General features: G+C 35.1%; 1 long non-coding RNA gene across 8 annotated transcripts; it reads right to left on the bottom strand.

Moving 5' to 3' along the window:
* Positions 1–15,740: 15,740 nt before the first annotated feature.
* LOC145796462 (uncharacterized) lies at positions 15,741–19,940 on the bottom strand. 8 transcript variants are annotated; one of them, XR_014336894.1, is made up of 8 exons: positions 19,719–19,940; positions 19,262–19,492; positions 18,795–18,820; positions 17,521–17,596; positions 17,129–17,166; positions 16,971–17,039; positions 16,792–16,886; positions 15,741–16,111 (listed from the first exon to the last, which is right to left on the bottom strand). It is a non-coding gene; the product is annotated as an uncharacterized LOC145796462 (long non-coding RNA). The 8 variants fall into 8 exon arrangements; XR_014336893.1 differs by having other exon boundaries at positions 17,521–18,820; XR_014336890.1 differs by having other exon boundaries at positions 18,795–19,492.
* Positions 19,941–20,907: the final 967 nt, after the last annotated feature.

Below are 20,907 nucleotides of genomic sequence, written 5' to 3' on the forward strand. Positions count from 1 at the left end.
CCATGAGATCCTATTTTAAATTTTGGTATGATTCGGTGGGTGCTTTTACCCTTTCTCATTGAGGGACGCCATCTTACGGAAGTTAGATCTAATTTTTGGATCAAGTTTTCCATCACTCTAATGTAAAAAAGTCACACACTAAAAAATTCAGTGTACTTTTAAAAAACGTAATACTACTCCAACGTAACACTAAGGCTTCGTTTGGGAAGTGGGTTGGCTTTTTGGCTTTTTTTGATTATTTTAGCCTGGGCTAAAAAGCTTGGTTTGGGAAAGGCTTTTTGACTTTTTGGCTTTTTTGACTTTTTTTGTGAGAGAAGAGTGTAATGATTATAGGTTGGATGTGATATTTTATTTTTTGTGATTAAAATAACTTATTTTGTTTTTTGTGGCTAAAATAGCCAAAAAAGTCCCAAATAACACTTCCGAGCCTTAAAAGACTTCTCCAACACTATAAAGTAACACATTAAAAGGTCCCCTTAGTATACATTTTTTTTTTCTCTAAACGTAACACTTCAATAACGTAACATTTCAACACTTCAATGTAACATACTAAAAAATTCCTTAGTGTACTTTTCACAAACGTAACACTCCTTCAACGTAATACACTGAAAAACTCCTCCAACATAACACACTACACTAAAAAACTATTTAGTATATTTTTTCTAAAAAATTGCGGATTGAATTAATAGTTCATCAGATATGGTATTCCATATGGGAGAACTATTGAATCTCAAGAGGGGTGAGGTACAAAATGCAAGATTAAAAAGATGTTTTGACTAATTGGTTAAAGGAAAGAAAAAAAAATTAATACGTATCACTTCCTTCTTATAGTTTTGGTCATCTAAATATGTGATAAGATATACAATACAAATGAATTGATAATCCGAGAACTAACAATTCTAAGAGTACTAATCTCATTCAATCCAGTCTATGACCAACTTTTTCATATGAAGTGAGATCCACACATATAATCACTTCCACCTCATATAATAAGATTGTGTTTGATTTTGTGTACGTAGAATTTTTGTTGAGAAAAAAAAATTGTAGAGACCAATAAGTTCAATACTTTTTGTTTTGGACTAACCATGGTTGAGTATTCAACTGAATTGAAATTGATAATTAGTAGTTGTTTTCTAGAAAAAACACTACCATCTATTTAGATCTATTTCAAGAGAACAAAAAGCAATATATATTATTCCTTGATGAAATTTTTTAAACAGTAAGATATAAATTTCTTACAAATATTATAACCTCACATATATTATTTGTCAATTCTAAACAGTAAGATATAAAATTCTTACAAATATGAAATATTTTAAATAAACATACAATTTTCTTAAATTATTCTTGAAATGATATATTCATTATAATAACATGATACAACTACCAAATTTATAGGATCTGAGATTTGTAGTTATTGGTGGGATTAGTCGTCCATTGATTGATACATACCAACATGTAGTGCTGTGTTGACTGAAAGTTTGCGGAAAATAACTTATTTAAAAAAAAAACAATTTTTTCAAAGAAATGCCATATGATTTTTGTCACGACCCAAACCCGTCCCTATGGGTTTAACACCGTAACCGGTCAGTAATCCGAGATTACCAAAGGCCTGCTTAACAGTCAGACAATAATACAGAGTACAGGGGCATGGCGGAAGCCAAAACAGTAAATAAACGATGTCCAATGAGCCGTGAGTTTGTATACAAAAAGATTTTTCATACGTATATACATGATCAATACAAAACAATATGTACAACATTTATAGTCGATCAGAACAGGAACCTAATCCCTGTTAGACAGTACAGTACAGTGCTATCAGTCTATACAGTTATTACAAAACAGATACAGAGACAGACGGGGGAAATTAAAACACCCCTAAGCCATAGCTTGACAGGCTCGGAACCTCGCAGTGAGGCACAGTGGTTGGCTTGACAAAAAGGGAGTCTAACTCACGTTCCTAGCTCCGGTTTAGTGCCTGTACACCTACATATATATATAAACAGTGAGCTAAAGCCCAGTGAATAACATAATGCGTAAAGAGGTTAAGAATGAATGTCCTTACAGTAATGAAAACAGTTCATTAAATCAGTATTTCAATCGTTCAGTCATAACAGTCATATGTGGTACATCCATTAACATAGCAATACAGTAAACAGTAGGTCTTAAAAGACCGAGCAGTCAATGATCGCCATCATAACAGTAAACAGAAGTTCCAAGATAGGAACTGACAGAGATCTCTATAACAGTAGCAGTAACAGTAAACAGTAGTTGCTATGGATGCCACAATACAGTTCAAAATAGAGGACATACATTCATTCAGTTAACAGTAACAGTTCAGAAAGCAGTTCAGTTAACAGTCAGAAAATATTCATCTTTGAACATATCTTTACACAGTTGTTACTCACAGAGTTCTGGACTACAGTCAAGCTAGAGCGCATCTCTAGTCGCCAACCCTACACAGTTTACAGGACTCACACACACTAAGCTACACAGTTGGGAAAGATAATAACCTAATCCCTAATTTTCCTCGGTGTGTTCTACATCTATATTCTCATTAAGATGCCTTAAACTAGGCCTAAGAATGCCTAGGATGAAATGAGGATGCAAAAATGCACTTTAAAACATTTTTTTTCAGAAAACAGAGGTCCCGCTCGAGCATAGGTTTCCCTGCTCGAGCGGACATGAAGACAAAGGTACCCGCTTGAGCGTATACTTTCCCGTTCGAGCGTTTTGCAAAACAGGGCAAAAGTACTGGATATGTGAAAATCACGCTCGATGGGCGCTCGATAGCCGCTCGAGCGTAATACACAAGGTACCGCTTGAGCGTCAATTATTCCGCTCGAGTGGACGTCAAAACAGTGCAAAGTACTGGGAGCACGAATTTCTTACTCGAGCGCCACTTTCCCCGCTCGAGCGGGAGTTCAAAATCTGGAATTTCCAGATTTGAACTTCCAAGCTCAAAACCAAGTTCAAATGCACAAATTCCGATCCTCTTGGGCTAATTTTTTAGAAAACATTCCAAAACTCATAATTTAACATGACTCCAAAGCTCAATTGTAAAATCAAAGTCCAAGGGTGTTTCAAACACTCAATTTCAAACCAATTTTCATGAACATGATGAACACGCAAACATGCATGAGTTTAAATCAATTCAAAACTTCAATACATGCTCTAATGAGCCGATTCTTTTCAAAACAAGGTGAAATCATGGACTTAAACATAATTATGAGCATGCATGTAACATTTTGCCATGAAAATAACTTAAAACTCAACGATACAAACATGCATGCAAGATTAGAGCTACAACTCAACATGCTAGAACTAATTCATGACTTAGCTCTTCAATTTGGCAAGAACCATGCAAGAATCAATTTAAAGACACAATTAAGAGGGTAAATTCCTTACCTAGGTCCTCAAATACAAGGTGAGGAAGCTTAATTTGCAACCTATATTCCAATTCTTCAAGCCAATGCACAAAGTCAAGTTGAATTCACTCTAAACCTCTCACTCCCGTCTCTTGATCGGTGATGAACATCAAAAAGGCTGAACAAATGTTTTGTAATGCCTAAGAATGAGCCTCTAAAGTGTCAAATAATTGGCCTACTAGATGGCACTAAGGTAATTAAGTCAAATTATGTAATTAGATTATTTTAATCTATTTTAATTATACTAAATCAAATTTCAGATAAATATATCATAAAATCACATTAATTCTACTGATCTTAAGACACTAATCAATTTCAAATTTGGCCGCCGATAAGGCCTTCAATTAGCAGTTTAAAACATAGAATGTGAACAGATAATCAAACAGGCAACAGATAGATAATGCATTTAAACAGATACAGTCAATCAATCAGTTTCAAATTTTAGTCAGTTTGTTCAGTATTTCAGTTGATTCAATTACTTATTGTAATCAGTCTCGGTTTAACAGTAATCAGTAGTTTATTGGTAAACAGGGGTGAGGGTTATTACAGTCACCCCTCCTTAAAAAGAGTTTAGTTCTCTAAACTCGAGTTACCTTCATTCTGGAAGAAAACAAGATTCAGTGGAAACAGTTCAGGATATCTCTTGGCCATGTCATCTTCCCTTTCCCAAGTGGCATACATGCCACCATGGTTTTGCCAGTCAACCTTCATTAACGGAATCTCTTTGTTTCTCAACTTCTTGATTCGTCTGTTCACAATCTGAATAGGACGTTCTTCATAAGTGTAGTCATCACTTAGCACCACACGGGTCGGCTCTATCACATGAAAAGGATCCCGGAGGTAGTCCCTCAACATAGAAATATGGAACACATTATGCATATGCTCCATTTTAAAAGAAAGCGCAACTTGATACGCCACCGGATTGATTTTCTCAATAATTTCATACGGTCCGACGTATCTCGGTGCTAGCTTGCCCTTGACTCCAAAACGAGTCTGGCCTTTCATCGGTGTCACTTTCACAAACACGTGATCACCTACTTCATATTCTCTATCCCGTCTTCTGACATCCGCATAACTTTTCTGTCGGCTCTGTGCGGTTTTCAGTCTCTATTGTATCAGTTTTACTTTCTCAGTCATTTCATTTACAATCTTGGGCCCAAGCAAAGGCCCGTCTCCAACTTCTGCCCAGCAAATCGGAGATCTACATTTTCTGCCATACAATGCCTCAAAAGGCGCCATACCAATACTTGAGTGATAACTGTTGTTGTAAGCGAATTCAGCTAATGGCAAATGGTTTTCCCAGTTTTCCTGAAAATCAAGGACACACATTCTCAGTAAATCCTCCAGAGTCTGGATGGTTCTTTCTGACTGGCCATCTGTCTGAGGATGATAGGCACTACTCAGTCTCAGTTCGGTACCCAATGCAGTCTGTAGGCTTTGCCAGAATCTCGATGTAAACTTTGAGTCCCTATCAGAAATAATGGACACAGGCACTCCATGCAGTCTAACAATCTCATCAATATAGAGTATAGCCAATTTGTCCGCATTATAAATTGTTTTGACAAGTAAAAAGTGAGCAGATTTAGTCAGTCTATCAACTATAACCAAAATTGAGTCCATACCTTTACTGGAGCGAGGCAAACCAACAATGAAATCCATGGTGATATGTTCCCATTTCCACTCCGGTATAGGTAAGGGCTGCAGTAAGCCTACGAGTCGTTGATGTTCGGCTTTGACTTGTTGGCAATGAAGACATTTTGATACAAAATCAGCAATTTCTTTCTTTATTCCCGGCCACCAGAAATTCAGTTTCAAATCTTGGTACATTTTTGTATTCCCTGGATGGATAGGCAGTTTTGAATTGTGGCCCTCTTGCAAAATTCTTCTTTTCAGTTCAGATTCATTCGGTACACACAATCTTCCCTGAAATTTCAGTAGATTATTCTCAAATTTGAAACCCGGTCTCGGTTTAGATTCCTGTTCTTCGATGATCTTCTTCAAGAAGTCATCCTGTTGCTGTTTCTCTTTAATCTCTTCAATCAGTGCCGGTTGAGCAGAAATAGCAGCTATTATTCCATCTTGTTCTCGCAAAACAATTTCAATTTCAGATTTTTCAAGGTCACAAAGCAACTCTTTCTGTCCAGTGAGTAAACAGGCTAAGTTCCCAATCGATTTCCGACTCAATGCATCGGCAACGGTGTTGGCTTTTCCCGGATGGTACAAAATCTGTAGGTCATAGTCTTTAATCAATTCTAGCCATCTCCGCTGTCTCATGTTCAGTTCTTTCAATTTGAAGAAATACTTTAAACTCTTGTGGTCGGTGTATACTTCACATGTAGCCCCATAAAGGTAGTGACGCCAGATTTTTAATGCAAATACTACTGCAGCAAGTTCTAGATCATGGGTCAGGTAGTTCTTTTCATGCAGTCTCAGTTGTCGGGAAGCATAGGCAATAACTCTCCCATTTTGCATTAAAACACATCCCAAACCCTTATGAAAAGCATCACTAAAAATGGTAAAACCATCCGTACCTGAAGGTAGGGTAAGAACCGGCGCAGTCACAAGTCGAGTTTTCAACTCTTGGAAAGCTGATTCCCTTTGGTCAGTCTAGTCAAATGATATCCCCTTCTGAGTTAATTGAGTAAACGGTAAGGCAATTTTGGAGAAATTTTTGACAAATCTTCTGTAATATCCAGCTAATCCCAAAAAGCTTCGGACTTCTGTAACATTTGTTGGTCTAGGCCAATTTATCATTGCTTCAACTTTCTGTGGATCAACTGAAATTTCATCCCTACTAATAACATGTCCCAAAAACATAACATGATCAAGCCAAAACTCACATTTAGACAAAAAGTTTCTGTTCTCTTAGGGTCTGTAGGGCAAGTCTCAGATGATGTTCATGTTTTTCTCTACTCTTGGAATAAATCAGAATGTCATCAATGAATACAACAATAAAGTCGTCGAGGAATGGTTCAAAGATTCTGTTCATGAGATCCATAAATACAACATGTGCATTGGTAACTCTGAAGGGTATAACTAAAAATTCGTAATGTCCATACCTCGTTCGAAAAGCAGTTTTATCAATGTCTTCTGGTTTAACTTTCAGCTGATGATATCCGGATCTGAGATCAATCTTAGAGAAAACTTGAGCACCCTATAACTGATCAAATAAGTCATCAATACGCGGCAATGGATATTTATTTTTCACAGTTACCTTGTTCAATTCACGGTAGTCAATACAGAATCTTAGTGAGTCGTCTTTCTTTTTCACAAATAAGACAGGTGCGCCCCACGGTGAAGTACTAGGCCTGATGAACTTTTTGTCTAATAGTTCTTGCAGCTGAACTTTCAGTTCTTTCAATTCGGTAGGTGTCATTCTGTATGGAGCTTTAGATACTAGCTGTGTACCCAGAATTACATCAACAGTGAACTCAATCTCCCTATCAATCAAATCCCCTGGTAGACTATCTGGGAAAACATCTGGCAATTCTCTGACTATAAGAATACTGTTCACATTAGCATTATCATCAGTAAGTACAGTCAATACATAACACAGATACCCTTTACATCCCTTCTTAATTAATTTACAAGCTTTCATGGATGAAATCAGATACGGAGGAGGTACTACTCCAACCCCATTAAACAAAAATTCGGGTAAACCAAGTGGACGGAAAATCACTTGTTTAGTTACACAGTCAATAGTAGCATGATATTTTTGTAACCAGTCCATCCCCAATATTACATCAAAATGGTCAATGTTCAATGGCAGTAAATCGATATACAAATGCATATCCCCAACAATAATTTCACATGCAGGGTACATATAAGCACAAGTCATAGAACCCCAATAGGTGAAGATACAGCTGACAGATAATTCATGGGTTCTAATGGTCTATTCAATTTTCGCGAAAAAGCATGCGACACGTATGAATGTGTAGACCCCGAATCAATCAGTACATAAGCATTTTGGGTACAAATAGAGAGGATACCTGACACGACGGTCTCGGTATTTTGTACGTCTCCCGGTACGAGTGTGAACACTTGCCTCATAGGCTCTTTCCCAGTAGCTTTGGGGTTGGGTTTTGGTGGAGTAGTTGATGCTGCGCCGCTGCCTGTAGCTTTACTATTACCCTGAGGGGCAAAGGGGCAATCTTTTACCATGTGGCCCACCTTGCCACACCTGTAACAAGCACCAGATGACTTATAACAAACCCTTTTGTGTTTCTTACCACATTCAGAGTAGGGCGGTATGGAACCACTTCCCTGACTGGAGCTGGTGGTTGACCCTGAGTTTTGCTTTTTGTTCAATGGGTTGTTCCTGCCTTTCTTGAATTTAAAACCCCATTTTTTCCCGCGCCACTCAGTTGCGGGTGTTTCAGTCTGTTTCAAAGCTTCGATATTTGCTTCGGCCATGATGGCCCTGCCAAGAACATCTACATACTTCAACAGTTTCAGTACATTTATTTTGTCAAGAATTTCCACATTCAGGCCACCTTCAAACTTCCTGGCCTTTTTGTAATCTGTATCAACCATGTGTGGTGCATATCTGGAAAGTTCGGTGAACTCTGTTTCATACTCTCCTACGGACATGGTACCTTGTTTCAGCTGTTCAAATTCAGTCACCTTTCTGTCCCTGACACACTGAGGGAAATACTTTTCGAAGAAGGACTCCTTGAACTGAGCCCAACTTACAACAATGTTAGTGTCACGGACTAGCATCCACCACCTTCTCGCCTCTTCTTGCAAGGTAAAGGTGGCCAACAATACTTTATGTGCTTCAGAGCACGGGAACACTTCAAATAACTTTTCTATTTCAAGAACCCATGCTTCAGCTTTTAATGGTTCAAGGCCTCCCTGAAAGGATGGCGGTTTCATTTTGCTGAACTTCTGGGTGAGAGCAATTATATCCCCATCATTAACATTCAGTTCCGGCTGTACTGGAGGAGAAGGTGGGGGCTGTTGGTTCTGTTGTTGTTCTAGTCTTGCGGTTAGTAGTTCCACCATTCTCTCCAACCTCGCCATTCTTGCCTTAGAGGATTCAATTTCATTAGCAGTGCTTGCATTATCCATTTCACCATATGCAACATAGTAATAATAAACATAGGAAGTTCCATACTTTAAACATTTAAACATAAGCAGTTATATGTTTCAACACATTAACACGTATTCATGTCATGTCCACACACACTTTTCATGCTCATGTGATGCCCTAATTGCTTTTCTAGGGCACCCTATAGCTCATTTGGACGCGTGTGTGCGGTATAACTCGTGGTTAAGTATCGCTTTGATACCACTCTGTCATGACCCAAACCCGTCCCTATGGGTTTAGCACCGTAACCGGCCAGTAATCCGAGATTACCAAAGGCCTACTTAACAGTTAGACAATAATACAGAGTACAAGGGCATGGCGGAAGCCAAAACAGTAAATAAACGATGTCCAATGAGCCGTGAGTCTGTATGCAAAAAGATTTTTCATACGTATATACATGAACAATACAGAACAATATGTACAACATTTACAGTCGATCAGAACAGGGACCTAATCCCTGTTAGACAGTACAGTACAGTGCTATCAGTCTATACAGTTATTACAAAACAGATACAGAGACAGACGGGGAAAATTAAAACACCCCTAAGCCATAGCTTGACAGGCTCGGAACCTCACAGTGAGGCACAGTGGTTGGCTTGACAAAAAGGGAGTCTAACTCACGTTCCTAGCTCCGGTCTGGTGCCTGTACACCTACATATATATATAAACAGTGAGCTAAAGCCCAGTGAATAACATAATGCGTAAAGAGGTTAAAAATGAATGTCCTTACAGTAATGAAAACAGTTCATTAAATCAGTATTTCAATCGTTCAGTCGTAACAGTCATATGTGGTACATCCATTAGCATAGCAACACAGTAAACAGTAGGTCTTAAAAGACCGAGCAGTCAATGATAGCCATCATAACAGTAAACAGAAGTTCCAAGATAGGAACTGACAGAGATCTCTATAACAGTAGCAGTAACAGTAAACAGTAGTTGCTATGGATGCCACAATATAGTTCAAAATAGAGGACATACATTCGTTCAGTTAACAGTAACAGTTCAGAAAGCAGTTCAGTTAACAGTCAGAAAATATTCATCTTTAAACATATCTTTACACAGTTGTTACTCACAGAGTTCTGGACTACAGTCAAGCTAGAGCGCGTCTCTAGTCGCCAACCCTACACAGTTTACAGGACGAACACACACTAAGCTACACAGTTGCGAAAGATAATAACTTAATCCATAATTTGCCTCGGCGTGTTCTACATCTATATCGTCATTAAGATGCCTTAAACTAGGCCTAAGAATGCCTAGGATGAAATGAGAATGCAAAGATGCACTTTAAAATATATTTTTTCAGAAAACAGAGGTCCTGCTCGAGTGTAGGTTTCCTCGCTCGAGCGGACATGAAGACAAAGGTATCTGCTTGAGCGTGTACTTTCCCGCTCAAGCGTTCTGCAAAACAGGGCAAAAGCACTGGATAGGTGAAAATCACGCTCGATGGGCGCTCGATAGCCGCTCGAGCGTAATACACAAGTCCCGCTCGAGCATCAATTATTCCGCTCGAGCGGACGTCAAAACAGTGCAAAGTACTGGCAGCACGAATTTCCCGCTCGAGCGGGAGTTCAAAATCTGGAATTTCCAGATTTGAACTTCCAAGCTCAAAACCAAGTTCAAATGCACAAATTCCGATCCTCTTGGGCCAATTTTCCAGAAAACATTTCAAAACTCATAATTTAACATGATTCCAAAGCTCAATTGTAAAATCAAAGCCCAAGGGTGTTTCAAACACTTAATTTCAAACCAATTTTCATGAACATGATGAACATGCAAACATGCATAAGTTTAAATCAATTCAAAACTTCAATACATGCTCTAATGAGCCGATTCTTTTCAAAACAAGGTGAAATCATAGACTTAAACATAATTATGAGCATGCATGTAACATTTTGCCATGAAAACAACTTAAAACTCAACAATACAAACATGCATGCAAGATTAGAGCTACAACTCAACATGCTAGAACTAATTCATGACTTAGCTCTTCAATTTGGCAAGAACCATGCAAGAATCAATTTAAAGACACAATTAAGAGGGTAAATTCCTTACCTAGGTCCTCAAATACAAGGTGAGGAAGCTTAATTTGCAACCTATATTCCAATTCTTCAAGCCAATGCACAAAGTCAAGTTGAATTCACTCCAAAACTCTCACTCCCGTCTCTTGATCGGTGATGAACATCAAAAGGGTTTAACAAATGTTTTGTAATGCCTAAGAATGAGCCTTTAAAGTGTCAAATAAGTGGCCCACTAGATGGCACTAGGCTAATTAAGTCAAATTATGTAATTAGCTTATTTTAATCTATTTTAATTATACTAAATCAAATTTCAGATAAATATACCATAAAATCACATTAATTCTACTGATCTTAAGACACTAATCAATCTCAAATTCGGCCGCCGATAAGGCCTTCAATTAGTAGTTTAAAACATAGAATGTGAACAGATAATCAAACAGGCAACAGATAGATAATGCATTTAAACAGATACAGTCAATCAATCAGTTTTAGATTTCAGTCAGTCTGTTCAGTATTTCAGTTGATTCAATTACTTATCGTAATCAGTCTCTGTTTAGTAGTAATCAGTAGTTTATCGGTAAACAGGGGTGAGGGTTATTACAATTTCATAATCTAAAATACCTCAATCTAAGTGATTTAAGTGTCTCGCCTCTAAAGTGATTCACCTTGCACTTTTTTCTATTTATTTTTTGTGTATATTTTTCTATAGACCTTAAAATTCTGATGGCCAATTTTGTATCAAATACATCTAATATATATACACAACACATGATAGAGTTTGCAGGTAAGTGGAATCCTTAGGGATCCCTATCTTTTAGTTGTGGGGATAAAATAAAAGAGGTATCTTTTATCGTAAATATACAAGATACAACTTATCCAATTTTTTATTAATTATCTTTTAAATAGATAATATAGAACTTTCACTAATTGCAATAATGTCCATCAACACATTACAATTAAACCCCTAAAAGTAGAGAATTACAAGTGAGGCCCTTTCTTACAATTAATCACAAATTTCCTTCCACCAAACTATATTTCACATGAGCTATTAGGTATGGACAAATTTATCACTATCAAAAGCCTTAACTCATGTAACCGAATTCTAAATTTTTCCTTCTTCTAATTGGACCCCAAAAGCATTTTTCAAAAATAATACTTTTGTAATTATATATACATAAAAATATTTTTATGAAAAGGTTCCCAGCCGGTTTTCTTTTGGTCCAATGTTAATAGGAAAAATTTCTTGAATATACTTTCTCATTTTAAGAATGGTGGATTGCATGTTAAGCACATATATAAATCAATTACCACTCACATAACCCAACATGTCCATGTATAGCCTTTGGTTCGGCGTCACCGATTGACAATATCAAAATTAAATGAATAATTACTTAATTTATTCAAGCCTCTTAGGTCAAAGGAAAATAAGTGCATTGTAATAGAACTACCTTTTAAACTGACAGTGATCATTCCATAGGTGTTCTCAAAACTAATCATGTTCAGTGTATGTACTTATTGCATAACACTCACCTATTTGCCTAAGGTCACTACCTCAATGATAGAGTTAATCATTCTATCATATAGTAGCAAAACAGGTGTAGGCTATAGTAGTGTGACGCCCAATTAACACCCATAGCCTAGAACATTAATTGGGTAAGGTACCGAAAAATCATAACTCCCAGCTAATGGTTCATTAACCATTATCATGTTTTTTACAATGTTACCCAAGGGACCTTACATTCACATCATATGTAACATTAAATATAACATTACCCAAAATGATAATCAATAATACTTGAGGGCTCGAAAACCATTGCCCCGAATTGGCTCAAATACCCAAAACGACGTCGTTTTGGGTATTCCTCTTCTTTTTTTTTCCCTTTTTTTTGTTCCCTTCCCTTTTTGAAACAGAGATGAAAGTGAGGAGGCAAGAAAGAGAGAGGAGGAGAAAAGATGAGAGCAGGGAGAGGAAGAGAAGAAGGAGACGGTGATGGTGGTGATGGCGGCGCCGGTTGGTGGCTTTCTTTCTCTATGCTGGTGGCTGCCCCTCTCTATCTCTCTCTCTCTCATATATATATATGTGTGTGTGTGTGTGTGTGTGTGTATAGATCTGTCTGTGTAGTGTGTTGATGATGATGTATTAATGGGATGAGAGGGAAGAAGATGGTGAAGAAGATCTGGTGTTGTTTTTTTTTTTTTTTTTTTTTGATTTTTGTGATTGTTGGTTGTTGATGATGTGTTGTTGTTGATGTTGATACTCTCTCTATCTCTCTCTCTCAATCCCCAGCTACTCTCTCTCTCTCTCTCAGTCCCCAGCTCCCTTGCCTCTTCTTCTTCTTCTTCTTCTTCATCCTCTCTGTTTCAGAATAAAGAAAAGAAAAAAAAAAAAATCCAAAACAACGTCATTTTGGATTCGAGCCATTTCGGCCCAAACTTTTTTCGGGCTACATAGCAGCTCTGAATAATAATATACAAAGTACAAAATAAAATGCCAAGCAATTTATTTAATCAGTCAATAAAGTCAACAAATTGATTTTTGAGGACACAAATGCTAACAGATCTAGCTATATATATATATATATATACTAGAATACGAAAAAGGTCTCATTAAAGAACCCCCTCCTTCCCAAAAAGAAAACCCCCCAAAAACAAAATATTCAGAAATAGTTTTTGAGTTTGAAAACCAAGCAAGTGTAAACATGTTTTAAGGATACTTAAGGCATATTTCAGAGAATTTCATGTGACATAGAACTGTAAGCATTCAAATATGAAAAAAAAAAATATGCACATGTCAGGCAATAACACTAACGGTGTGTTTGTTTGGACGGACTGGATAAGGGAAGATTGCAATTTATCGGACTATTAGTCCTGCGATATATTGTCCCCGGATTATTTGGTTGGACAGGATTTGTATCCTATGTTTGTTTAGTCATAAGATTAGATGTCTGAATTGGACTATTTTTAGTGAATCCAATGTTTGTTTGGGATATTATGAAAAAAGATAAATGCTCAAATGACTATTTTATCCTTTTCAATTATTTACTAAGTAATAGCAATATTAAACATAACTTTAATATTTTAATTATTTTTAGCTAGATTAAATAAAAATTTATTTTATTTTATTTTATTTTTTGCACAATTAAATAAATTTATTTTAAAAAAATTAAATAAATTAAATATAAATAAAAATATATGTTATTTTTAATTAAAATTTTAAATAATAATAATAATTAAATAATGAAATAAAATAAAACATCTATTAAAATTTAAATAATGAAATTAAATAAAATATAAACAAAATTTTAAAATAAAACATTAATAACATATCTATAAAAAAATAATTAAAAAATTAAATAAATAAAACAAAAATAAAAATAAAAATTAAATTAAATAATTTTATTTTTAAATTGAGACATTTAAATTTTTTTGAATTTTATTAAATATAATACATAATTAAATACTAGAGGGCAAAAATGTAATTTCATTGTCTAATCCCATGGAATGATTTATCTTATGGTTTCTATCCCACACCCTCTCATGGGATAGGATAGTCCCATATTTGTGGGACTAATAGTTTGGAACAAAATTTTTCAAACAAACAATGGACTATTAGTCCGGTGGGACTAATAGTCCAATCCCACACCCTAATCCTTCAAACAAACACACCCTAAGAGCATGTTTGATTGGGTGGATTAGAACATGAGATTGAGATTATTAATCCGTGTACCCAATTATCCTATATTTGTTTTAACATTTTGGTTTAGGATTATTAATTCAATGAATAATTAATCCAACAAATTTGTAGGATTATCAGTAATGGGATAGAGGTGGAATAATTAATCCAATTGGATAGTGAATACTATACTAATTTAATAAAATTGTTAATACTTCACTATTAGTCTTATGAATCAAACCTGACCTAAGGACGTTACAAAAAGATTTTTTCATGATTCGAATCTATGCCACCAGAAATACTAATGATAAACCTTACTGTTGGACCAAGTCACCTTTCCTCTTGTAGATTTTATATGGGAACTTAATATTTTGATGTCTTTTTGTATACCTCTAATGTACAGAGGTCGCGCCTCTTCTGACATATATCTATATACTAGGTAGGGCCATTTTTTATTTATTTAATTTAATTAAAATTTGTATATTTTTTTTAAAGGTAGTGTTTGTTTGATAAAAGAAAAATATAGTGGAATAATTATTTGGTAGAGGTTAAAGAAGAATGATTTGATTTTAATTCAATGATAAAGGTTAAAAAAGAATGATTATTTGGTGGGTACTCTCTCCGTCTCAATTTGTTGGTCCCTTTTTGGGTTCCAACTTTGTAAAGGGAGTATGTAATCATTATACTAAAATTTAAATTTAATTTTTTTTTCCTCTAATGTCCTTATCTTTTCAAAATTTTAATATATTTATAATTACTCAAAAGGGGGTAGTTTTGGAAAATTAAATGTTTTTTACTTTGACATTTTTTTCCTAATATGTTTTTTTTCTTTTTTTTTTCTTTTCCCCTATGAGAGTTTGTATGATGTTACGTGTAAATAAAATTTCTCATATTTTTTCCTATTTTTCTCCAATTGTTGGATAAAAATGCCTTTTATTTTTTTTTTTTAAAATAGCATGAAGTTCTTTTGAACAATTCAAAACATATTCGATTAATTTGAATTTTTTTTATAAATGATATGCTTGACACTACAAAAAATACAGCTTTTAGTGGCGTTTGTAAAACGCCGCTAATTATCTCAAAAACGCCGCTAAAACCTTTGATGACGTTTTTAATATACGCCGCAGATACGGCCGTCGTTATATGTTTGTGACGTTTAAAAAACGCCGTTGTAGACCTTATTGCGACGTTTTAGAAAACGTCATGCTACAATCACCGGCGGTGATTCCTTCCGGCGGGATGACGTCATATAGACCCTATAGCGGCGTTTTTTACAAAAACGCCACTAAAAGCACTTTTTTCTTTTTTTTTGGGTGGTGGGGGGGAATGCAACCTAATGAAATTTTAACCATTCGGCAATAATATTTTATTTGCTACTAGCTAGAATTCTCCAAACCCTGTTTCAAAAAATATATATATTCAACCAAACACATCAAAATTGAAATTACAAAAATCACAACCAAATTCATATACTCCATCATCATCTCAAAATTTAAAATATTAAGAAAAGAATAAATGTAACAAAAAAAAAATGAAATTAGTAGCAAATAAAATATTATTATCATGAATACTCAAGAGAAAGTAACCCTTGAGTGTAAAAGCCAATACAGCACATGTTATTATCATGGACCCATATAATTTTAAGATAGTACACCGAAAACCAACAGTGATAAAAAAAAAAAAAAAAAGGTTAGTCAAGCAAATATCTCCATTTAATGCTCTCCAGACACGTAGTTGTTCCTTGAGAAATATGGACATTGGATCAGGTAGCTACAACAACTCAAAAATAAATAAATAAAAATAGATTAATCTAGTTGTTAAAATTTGGCTCTGGCCTGAAATTTGTATAGTTGTTTTGCCGGTTTTGGATATATGCTCATGTTCTTCACCCTCAAATGAAAACCTGGGAGTCAAATTAAAGAAAAGAAAATCCATCAGAAAAAGCATAACAAATGCAAAGAAAACTTGCTAACACCACAAAATAATTATTTATCTTCTTCCAGAAAACCAGTAAAAAGGATCCCCAAAAAAATTGTCATTACCAAAAAATTATAGGGTTAATCACACCAATACCTCCTCAACTATTAAAGAATACCATCAGTTTACCTCCTTTATACCATGTCAACATTGACATGTAGTATCACCAACCAATAATAAAACTACATATGGGATGGTGAACCCCACTATTCAAATGTAACAACCCATTCCAACATAATTTTGTAACTACTGCATAGCGGGACTGATCATACGTACATGGTAATTTATAAAGTCGGTTATGGCATGCTATCACCATTGTAGTGAATTTTTTTCTTCCAAGAGAGGAATTTACACGGTTTTATAGTTAAGGGGTTAGACTGTACCGGTTCATAGATGGGGAGAGTAAACCGATATTCGTTCAGTTGAGGGAGTCTTAGTGTAGCTAACCCTATTTTATAACCCGAAACAAATTAAGGTCAAATCATCATAAGATGGATCAGCCAAAGAAATCTCCACAACTTAAGTGAAAATTTCTTGAATTGATGCAAACTGGTAGACATACACAAAAGTCACCCAGACTTGACTGAAAAGCAAAAGCAACATTACCTGAATGTGTGAAAAAGCCTGAACAAATTCACTCAATCCAACATTGAATCAGCACAGTAACTAACTGTATATTGTTCCTAAGAGACAATGGTAGCCTGGTATTCCAGAACCAAATGAGAAAGCCACACTTTCAAGGAAAAAGAATCAGAGAAATAGTTCTTAAAAGGGGTCCAACATACCATGCAACCACCAACTGCTATTGGAACATCTTAGAATATGCTTCTCTCCAGATCTCGTCTATCCGAAATCTGTCCCAATTCCAACAATTCAAACCCCAGTAGCTGATAAGCATTTAATGCCATAAAAAATGTTTCAGATTTTATGCAATCATACTAACCTTCTTCTTTGCAGCAGCCAGCTCCTTTTTTATTCTAGCTAAAAGATGCCAGAAACCAAGTCAGTTATCACGTTTCAAACCTCAATTCTATGAAAATTACGAACTCCAGACTATTAAGTATCTAGTTTAGTACTTGAAAACTGTCATTCAAATTTCAAAATGACTTTCAGTAAGACCTCAGCCATCTCCCAAAATAGATTAATGTTATGGTAGAATACAAAAAACCCATAAAAAATAAAACTTGTAGCCCACAGAGAAGGTAATTATTGCCAAGTTAATTTTTTTTTTCTTTTGCTATTTAGGATTTCATCAGAGTGAAATTCATAATGTGCTGAAAGTTTTAACAATGCATTATATTTATAAAAAGTTCAAGGTTAGAAACTGTCACAAACCATCATTTGGCTCCAATTCCAATGCCTTCTTGAAACTTTCGATAGCAGCATCTATATCATTAAGTGCCATGTATGCCTGATAGTTCAATACAACGATAATCATAAGGACTACAAATTAGTCAATAGGACAATATGCAATCCACAATGCATACAAAGCCAATTGGGAGTTGGCCAGGCAAGACAACTCTTAATACTACCTAATACTCACATAATTTAGTAAACACATGAAGTTTGTGACAAATGCAACTAAAAATTTTAGTAAACATTAATAGATTCATGATTAAACATTTAGCACACTTGGGGTGCGAGTGGATGTCCTCTGAAAATTGAACAATTTATAGCCTATATTCAATTATACATAGAGCTTGAAGGCACATATTATAGCTCAAGTGCGGCTACCAAAGAAAATTGCAGTAAACATAACATCTAATGTTATGCAATAATAATTTTATAAATTTCAATTAAGAAACTAGCTGTAATGATGTAACCATTCAAAGCAATGTTTTGAAAACCAGAATACATCAACAAAGCAACCACATAAATGGGGCAAATTTTATCGAGAAAACCCCTATTCTCTTAGCAATTAATAACATCATCATCATCATCATTAGTTTATGATGCAAATAGCAAAATATTCATGGATTCCTCTCTAATTGGTCTCAAGTATCTCTTTAAAAAGAAAAGACAGGTACAGACAGATAGCCAACCATTGCTTTAGCAATTAATGGGCCTATTGAGCACATTTAAACAAAAACATGAAGATGGAAAAACATTCCAAAACAGGGGCCACATTTTAATGCTTTAACAACATTTGAAAATATATTGACAGTGTTTCCACAATCTAGCTGGAAAACAACCTAAAATAACCTTCATTTAGCAACAAGCAAAGAACACTGAACATATTAGAGAATCCAAAAAACTTCACAATGATATGGTAAAATGCAAGACCACAAAGTAAACAAATACCCTTTTAAACAATTATGCATGAGCTGCATGTCTATAAGGCCTAGCTTATTGCTTATTAATAAAATGAACAAGAAAAGTGCAACTCTACTTAACTCAAGCAGACCAAATGACAGTACTAGGCTTGCTCAAACTCAACATTTCTTAATTTTCTCAGGTTCCAAATATCTACTAGGCTTGCTCAAACTCAACATTTCTTAATTTTTCTCAGGTTCCAAATATCTCATGTCTTCTCATCTCTTACAAATTCCTAGTATTGATTTCCCTATGCTAGTGCAACTCTCAAGAAAATAGTGCAAAAATGGAACTACCTCTAATGGCGACCCCTCTGCGAACTCTGCAACCAAAACAAGCAATAAGCTTCATATATATATATATATATATATACATACAATACACTTGAGGGACATATCTTAGAGTTGAATGAACAAATTTAAAATACTAGTAAAAAGCAATGTCTTGTGCTCTGTTTGGCAAAACGAAGAAACGAATTCAACATTGAAGCCCCCCCAAAAAAAAAAAGAGAGAGAGAAAAAAAAAATCTTGTAAAACAGAGCATAGACCACAGCTTGGAGCTTTAAAATCTTGATTTTCGATCAAAATCTCCAAAAACAAAGTATAAAATCAAATGCTAATGAAGGACTGGTTTTGCTTTTTGTGAAGAAGATAATCCGAAAACGGAAATCAAATTTTTAGTTGATGAAAAAATATGTGATTTTGATTAAGTTTGCATAAATGTGCTTGACATATCTGAACTTAACTTTTGGATGAGTTTGACCTGGCCAAACTCGATTGAGCTCTTCAATGGCGGTGTATAGACTGAAGCAGAGATCGAATGAGCTTGAAATTGGTCTACTTGAAGCAGAGATTGATAAGGCTGAGCTGTCGATGAAGGACACAGCACCACGCTTCAAGCCCCTGAACTAGTGTTCTGTGATACCGAGGCTGTTGGATGCAACTCTCGATCGGCAGCAACATCTCTCTATCACCACTCCATTCTTTCCATTTGCTGGTGATCAAGAACTCCATCCCAATGTGCGGACCATAAAGAGGAAGAGAACGAAAATTAGAAGAAAGAAGCAAAACACAAAAGGCAAAAGAAAAAATGCTAGATTTCAACCAAATCGAGTGAAGAAGAAACTGAATTTACAAACATCAACGTAAATACATTCTAGATCGTTACTTTTTAGCCATGAAACTACACAGATCTTCGGTGAATTCAACAAATCCCTTACCTTGAGCCATGCCGCACCCAAACACGAAGAAGAACGAGCCCTAGATCGATTTAAATTACAGAGATTCGAACAATAACTAAGATAAACGGTCAAATCAAATATAGAACCAGCTTTTCAAGATCAAAATGACGAAGAATCGATCCAAATCGAACCACCAAGTGTTGATCCCTCTCTCTCTCTCTCTCTGTATCTCTCTGAAGTCGCCTCTCTCTCTCTCTTGGACTCCTACGACTCTTAAAAGCAAAAAAGAAATTTAAAAGAAAAATAAGTACTTTTATCTAAACTAAACTACACCGTTTTAACCATAGCCCAACGTTTCAAAAACGTTGTCCTACCATTTACCGATGACCGGCGTGTAGAAAACAAAATCGTGTGCTAGATTTTTCATATTTTACAGCGTTTTAAAAAACGCTACTAAATAAACGTTGTTGTATCCCCTTTTTCTTGTAGTGTGACAAACCTTACAATATGAACGTTTGATTTGTTTAATCTTCTACTCTATTCAATTCTAAGAGAACAAATCTTATTTTTGGATAATAATCTCAAATAATACTAAATTAATTGAAATAAAGGCCAATATCATTAAATTTAGTGAAATAGAACAAAATTATCAATTTTTAAAAGTTTATATCTGAACAGTATTTATGATGTGTACTGAGAGTTTGTACAGTGTGTAAATATAATTACCTAAAAAAGATACCTCTATGAAAGTTAATTTTCCAAAATAACCCTCAAAACGCCACCAAAAAAAAAAACAAAAAACAAAACAAAACAAAAAAGAAACAAACAAACAAAAAAAATGGTAAAATGGAGAATTAAAAAACAAGTCAGGGACAAAATAGGAAATTTAAAACCCTTACATAATTGACCCAAAAACCTTACATAATTTCTAAAAACCCTTTACTCAAGGTCATTCCACAAACTAATAAAGAACAAAATAGAAAATAGAAATACAAGTTAAGGGCAAAATAGGGAAAAAAATGTACAAGCCACCAAAATGAAAGAGATTCTTACATATATAGAAACAAAAAAAATGGCAAAATGGCGAATTAAAAAACAAGTTAAGGACAAAATACGAAATTCAAAACCCTTACATAATTGACCCAAAAATCTTACATAATTTCTAAAAACCCTTCATTCAAGGTCAATCCACCAACTAATAAAGGACAAAATAGAAAATAGAAAATCG

Source organism: Camellia sinensis, chromosome 7 (genome assembly GCF_055761805.1).
Source record: "Camellia sinensis isolate YWXY chromosome 7, ASM5576180v1, whole genome shotgun sequence".
Lineage (NCBI taxonomy): Eukaryota > Viridiplantae > Streptophyta > Magnoliopsida > Ericales > Theaceae > Camellia > Camellia sinensis.